This window comes from Lactuca sativa, chromosome 8, assembly GCF_002870075.4.
Source record: "Lactuca sativa cultivar Salinas chromosome 8, Lsat_Salinas_v11, whole genome shotgun sequence".
Lineage (NCBI taxonomy): Eukaryota > Viridiplantae > Streptophyta > Magnoliopsida > Asterales > Asteraceae > Lactuca > Lactuca sativa.
In genome coordinates, this window is record NC_056630.2 from 268,176,059 (window position 1) to 268,183,211 (window position 7,153).

The following is a 7,153-nucleotide window of genomic DNA, read 5'->3' on the forward strand; positions in this document are numbered from 1 at the left end:
ATTAATTGGAATTAATTTTGTGATTAATTAGATTAATTTAAAGTGCAAGGACCGAAGCTGTAATTATTCAATAGTTGAATGAGAGAAGGATTCTAGAATATTCTAGGGTTGGCCGAAAATTTAAAGGCTCCTTAGGGTTTCTAGATTATTCCATATAGATAATATGGATAATAAGAAAACTAGAAAAAGTCAAAATTTGAAATAATGTTATTTTATTTCAAATTGGGGTTATCTAGGGTTTTCCTATCTGCTGAAAATAGGACCTTTAGCATACAATTTTCAGCCACTATTATTCAAAGAATGAATTGTCGAAAATCCTCTCCCCTCTCCTCTCTCCTCAAGTGTTCTAATTGTTAGGGTTTGGGTACAAACCATCAGAGGCACAAGATTTCTAGTGCTTTTTTTAAGAGCTTTTGGAAGAAGGATTTAACTGATTATTTACAATAATAATAAAAAGGTATGTAAACCTTAATCCCTTTGTAAATTTAGATTATAATAGGCTTTTTTAGGGTTCTTTGATGTTCATAGATTACAACTATCAACAGAGAAAACTTAGATCGACTCAAGCTACCTTAAGAACTAAATAATATGCACAATGTCTTCCATGTGTCGAATATTAAGAAGTGTCTATCTGATGATACTCTTACCATTCCTCTCGACGAGATCCAAGTGAACACAAAACTCCACTTTGTAAAAGAACCTGTGGAGATTATGGATCGAGAAATCAGAAGCTTGAAACGGAGTCGTATTCCTATAGTTAAATTATGATAGAACTCACTTTGAGGACCATAATTCATATGGGAATGCGAAGATCAGATAAAGCAAACGTATCCCTAACTTTTTAATGATGTCTCGTCTATAAGCTGGATTTCGGGACAAAATTCTTTTAAAGTGATATTGCTAATTAACATATGATACTAATGGGTCACACTAACAACAACTTGATACAATTGACTATTTATTAGAAATTGATTTTAATAAATATTCAATAAACTCTTTTAATTAATTAGAAATTATTTATTTCTTGGAAATAATAATTTTCATTAGCAAGTAACATCATAAATCATATGGTATGATTTATTAAGTCATATACATCTTTAGACTAGAAAGACTTTTGTCTTTATCCTAAAAGTCAAATTTTATATTTTATAAGAGATTTTATAAAAAATTTAAACATTGACTTTCTTTTATAAATCCTCTAACTAGTTAGACTAGTTTTGGATTTTTGATTATTTTATGTAAAATAAATCATGGCTTAAGGGGCATGTGAGACAAGTATGAGTAGGGGACATAATGTTTTTAAAAGTGTTAAGGACTTATGGTCCAAGAATGGACTTTATGAGGCTTGCATTTCTCTCTTCATTCTTTATATCTAAAACCATAACATGTAGAGAGCATGGGAGTTCTCTCTTTTATTCATCTTCTTGGAGAATACTTGCTTATCTTTCTCTATTGAAGTGCATACTTTGGTTATGAACTTTAAGCTTAAGAGTTAAAAGACTAGCATCATCGTCAAGTTGGTTTCATTTTGGTGTCTCAAAAGTTCATACATTCTTCTGTGACTTACAAGCCTTCCTTGAGGATTCAAAGACTACAAAGGTTGTCTTCCTTTTCCTCCTCTTTGGTTGTTGTTTTCTTTCCAAAATGTGCAAGAAGATCCATGGTTAGTTATAAACTAGTTTTTGAATAAAAAAACCCAAAAATTTGTATCAGAGCCATCCTTGCAAGTTTGGTTAAATTGTATGATTGATTGAAATCTTAATTTTTGAAAAATATGGATAACCTGCTTTTATAAGAAAATGATTTCATACATATTTTCTATGAAAACTTTATAATTGTTATTTTCTGTGACAAAAGTTTTCATGAATATTTTTTCATTTAAAGTTGTCTTAGAAAAACAAAGGTTGTTTTATGTATATGTTTATATGTATGATGTGCATAAACTAGCCATAGACTTTTGTGTTGTTGTGTCTGTTGATTTGTTAAAAATGATTGTAATATTTATTTATTTATTCATTATGTATGTAATATAAATAAATTAGTTTTCTTTGTTTATTTTTATAAGTAATGGATTAATTCTAGAAATAATTTATTTGTACAAAAATGTAACAATAAATGAAGCTTGAGCCATTTTTGAAGACCAAATGGTGATTTTAGCAACTTTAAAGTGTGTCGGGGAAATTGTGATAGTTTCTGCAAATTGTTGCTAAAAATTTTGTTGTTGGCAGTTTCCTTAAGGGTTGTTGGACATAATGCAACATTTTCTGTAACCTTTTCTGAAAATGTTGCATGTTGCTGAAATGTTACACGTTATGAAGTTTTTCCAACTTTTTCCAAACAATAAATGTTTTCTCAAGTGGGAGCTTTAACAACAACATTGCTATAAGATTTTGGTCCCTTTTATCCTTTTAGGAATGGACTTGGCATTTTTATGTTGGCTCACAAAATGTCATTAGATGGTTGGTTTATGCACATATGTTTATGCATGCTTGTGTTGTTTATTTTATGCAATTATTATGTGTGGTTGATAAATTAGTTTTTCTCATTCTAAAATAATTTTGAGAAAAATAAACATCACCGGGAGTTTCGTTTTCAAAATTTATAATGTGGACATAAGATGTAACAAGTTATTGTTTTAAAGTAAAAACTGGTTTTATAAAACATTAACAACGACAAATTTTGAAATACTCAATTATAAGTTTTAAAATGATGATTTTTGTAACTTATACAAACTTCAAAAGCGCTCTAACTCAAACTTAATACAAATTATTAAATTTAAATTAAACTGCATTAAATTAAATAAATACTAGTTTTTTTTATATAGAACTTTTAAAAGTGATTTTCTTATGAAAATATGTACCTTGACTTATTATATGTATGTAATAACCATGAGATCATATGTTTTTAAAACTAGAATCATAAAACATAAAAAGACCCCTTACAAGCCTCAAATCCATGCAATCCATTTTGAAGAACACTTGCACATCTCTTGTATGCACTAGTAGGATAAAGGGTACCTAACCGCTTAGCGTTATCTTTTGATGGTTAGGGTATTCGCAATTTCCATAACCAAGTTATAGGTCGATTACACAAGTTTTTCAAATTGGATGATTTGATCAGAAATCTTATGTGATAAATAATACCTAAGCAAGAGAGTTTTGAGGCATGGATGGGATCAAATATGTCTAAATTAATTTTTTTTATTAGTGATCCCACAATCTAGGAATTATATAATAGAATATAATTGATAATCAATATCTACCGGGTCAGATTGAAATGAATGGATAAAGGTCACGTAACCATTTACTTGTTTTGCAAATTCGATCCTAGACTTCGATAATTAATGTTTTTGGAAACTAAAAGGGTGTTAATTATTGAAGGTTAAATATTAAAAATACTAAATGAATTTTTTAATGATTTTGTAGATAAATAACCCATTCTCATTACCATGAATTGTCATTTTCTTTATTAACTTGAAAATCAACAATGTGATAGATACAACTTCAAAGAATGGATTCATATCTTGAGAGACAATCTCGTGAGAGATCTAAAATTGTATACACTTAAAGGTCCTAGTCCTAAACAACCTGCTTTGAGCAATAGACCTAAACATGATACCTAGTAAAGGCATCACTATGATGCTAAAGATGCTTCTAACATCAAACTAGGAGCAATTATTCTTGACTTTCAGGAAGTCTTGGATGATTTATATATATATATATATATATATATATATATATATATATATATATAACGGTTTAAGCAATATTCCAACAAATACAGTGATATTTTGTTCTTAAACTAGTTCTTAGGTACATATCAGAAAACTGGTATTGAACTGACCCACATCAAGATCACCTCATGGATCGCTATCATGAGTGATACTTGATTAAAATGTACTATCTTTGTATCCTTAAAACATGAGATACATAATGGAACTTAAGTGTAAAGAGTGTTGTGCTTAGATATGGTCAAATGTTGATCCTTAACCGAGCAGTTATAAAAGTCATATTCAGGTATGGTGTGAACTATGCAAGATGCTTATGTAGTCAAGATGAGATTTGTTCATCTTATGTGTTGAGAGTAAGACATCTAAGGCGCCTTACCAAAATTTGAACACCAGATGAGATTGATTTTGATGTGTATCACATGTTCAACATGATGTATGTGACAAAGGGATAAGTGATAACTTACCTTATACACTAATTGCAGCTTTGAGCTTTTGGGGAATTAGAGGTTGATAGAATGGCACAAAGTCATATGTTGTTGGAAGCAGTAAAATGTTGCTAGACGTTCACTATTGTCTATATCAGTCTAATATGAGTCTTGCACATGTGGGAAATTGAAAGATCTTGTGTGCCCAAGAGTCATATTAAAGTGATATTGCTAATTAACATATGATATTAATGGGTCACACTAACAACAACTTGGTTCAATTGATTATTTATTAGTAATTGAATTTTAATAAATATTCAATAAACTCTTATAATTAATTGGAAACTATTTTTTTTCTTGGAAATAATAATTTTCATTAGCAAGTAACATAATATATCATATGGTATGATTTATTAAGTCGTGTACATATTTTTGGACTAGAAATATTTTTTTCTTTATCCCAAAAGTTAAGTTGTATATTTTATAAGAGATTATAAAATTTATAAAGCTTTGACTTTCTTTTATAAATCCTCTAACTAATTAGACTAGTTATGGATTTTTGATTATTTTATGCAAAATAAATCATGGCTTAAGGGGCATGTGAGACAAGTAGGAGTATGAGACATAATGTTCTTAGAAGTGTTAATGACTTATGGTCCAAGAATACACTTTATGAGGCTTGCATTTCTCTCTTCCTTCTTTGTATCCAAAACCATAACATATAGAGAGCATGGGATTTTTCTCTCTTTTGTTCATTTTCATGGAGAATACTTGCTTATTTTTCTCTCTTGAAGTTCATACTTTGGTTATGAACTTTAAGCTTAAGGACTTAATAGTTAAAAGACAAGCATTATCATCAAGTTGGTTTCATGTTGGTGTCTCAAAAGTTCATACATTCTTCTACGACTTCCAAGCCTCTCCTTGAGGATTCAAAGACTACAAAGGTTGTCTTCTTCTTCTTCTTCTTCTTCCTTTTTGGTTGTTTTTTTCTTTCCAAACTTTTCAAGAAGATCCATGGTTGGTTATAAAGTAGTTATGTTGGTCTTAATATCAAAAGTCTTCCATTACTAAATTTTGTGTTTTTTAAACTAATTTTTGAATAAAAAACCCAACAATAGTCTACTATATATATGAGAGGCAATCATCCTCATTCCCTTCTCTCTAGACTCTTTATACATTTCTCTCTCTCTCTCTCTCTCTCTCTCTCTCTCTCTCGAGTTTTGTGCCACTGAAGAGGGATTTATAGCCGATGGGGATTGACATCGCCACCCTCTTCCGTTGTTCCTCTACCTCACACAGTCGAGCCATCTTCTACCTTATCCCAATGAGCCACCTGTTGTCTTCTCCCGACAAGCCACCTACTACTAACTATCTGCTCTGACAATGGTTGTCGACGAGCCAAAACAGCCGACGAAACATCTATATAGCCACGCACCACCATGAAACGGTGGAGCTCCACTTCTGATAGGTTCCGTTTGGCATAAAAATTACTTTTATGTGTTCCTGACGAACAAATTTGTAAGCCTTCAATGTCGGTTCATCCAAAAATTATCTCGTTTAAAATTCGAGAAAACGTGAAATGAGTCCCGATTCTCGAAAAGAACACTTTTCACACATCAAGGGTGAGTTCAACGGCCCTTTTAAGACTTTTATGTTTTCAAGGTAGAATACATTCGCTATTCGTAGTTATGTTATATATGTACTCGTTATCATTTATATGTCGTATTTACCTTTGTATAAACTCGTTATAGTTTATATTTCTCATTTACTATATCAACTAGTTATAGTGTATATTTCTTATTTACGTTTATATAAACTTGCTATCATTTATATTTCTTATTTACAATCATATAAACTCATTATAATTTATTAAAAGTTTATATTTCTTATTTATGTTGTTGGAACGAAAATATGGTTTATACTTTAATTTTCTAGGAAAATGTATTTTTGTGTCTTGCACTGTAAACAACTTGGTGTTTACGACCGTATACGTGTTTACGGTTGAGTTTACGGCCGTGAACAGGTTTACGGTCGTAAACCCATTCACGGCCCATTTTCACCAAGCCCATGTTCGCTATAAATATAGGTTTAAGGGGTGAGGAGTGGAATGATGAGTGAAAGTATAGAGGAGCTTAGCAGGAATAGGTTCCCACTACTAATAATGTGGCGGATCTGTTCACCAAGCCCTTTAATAAAGCTCGATTCTGTTTTATTTATTTTTTCAGAAAATATGAAAAACCCAAAAATATTGTGTGCTAAATTTTCTTTTAGTTTTGTTTTGTCTTGAAAAGTGAATTCAGGTGAAGATGAAACTCATGGAGTTTGTGTTGAAGATTTCTGAGCTAAGGCTTTATCTGTGATCATCGAAGAATTCTCATTCGAAGGAGCAAGAAATGAAGATTATTCTTTCGATATTCAATCTTTCAACCCCAGAAGCTAGGTGAAGATGAAATTGAAGATTATGTGACAGATTGCATTGAAGCCTCCTCAATCAGTTTGCTGCTATCTTAAACCTGATAAAGTGATCCAGAAGATTTGTTCTCTCTGATGTTCTCTATGAAGATTCTCAAGCTGAAAGCGCTATCTTTCAAGAATCAGTACATCAAGCCTCCTCACCCAATGTGCGTTCAAAGTCAATTTTTTGAAGAGCCCAACTGCTCAAGATGAAGTCATTCATTGAAGATTCATATGTTCATCTTGATGCTGTGAAGAAATCAAAGATAAACGTTGAAGCCAATCTCCAACTAAAGATTAACAAGAAAAGCCAACTACTTTTTAAGGGGAACTTGTTGGGTCATTTAGAAAAGAAAGTTATAAACCAAGGGGGAGAGTGTTGGGTCAAAAATATGGTTTATACTTTACTTTTCTAGGAAAATGTATTTTTGTGACTTGGACCGTAAACAACTTGGTGTTTACGGCCATATACGTATTTACGGTTGTGTTTACGGCCATGAACAGGTTTATGGCCATAATAAACCCATTCATGTCCCATGTTTAC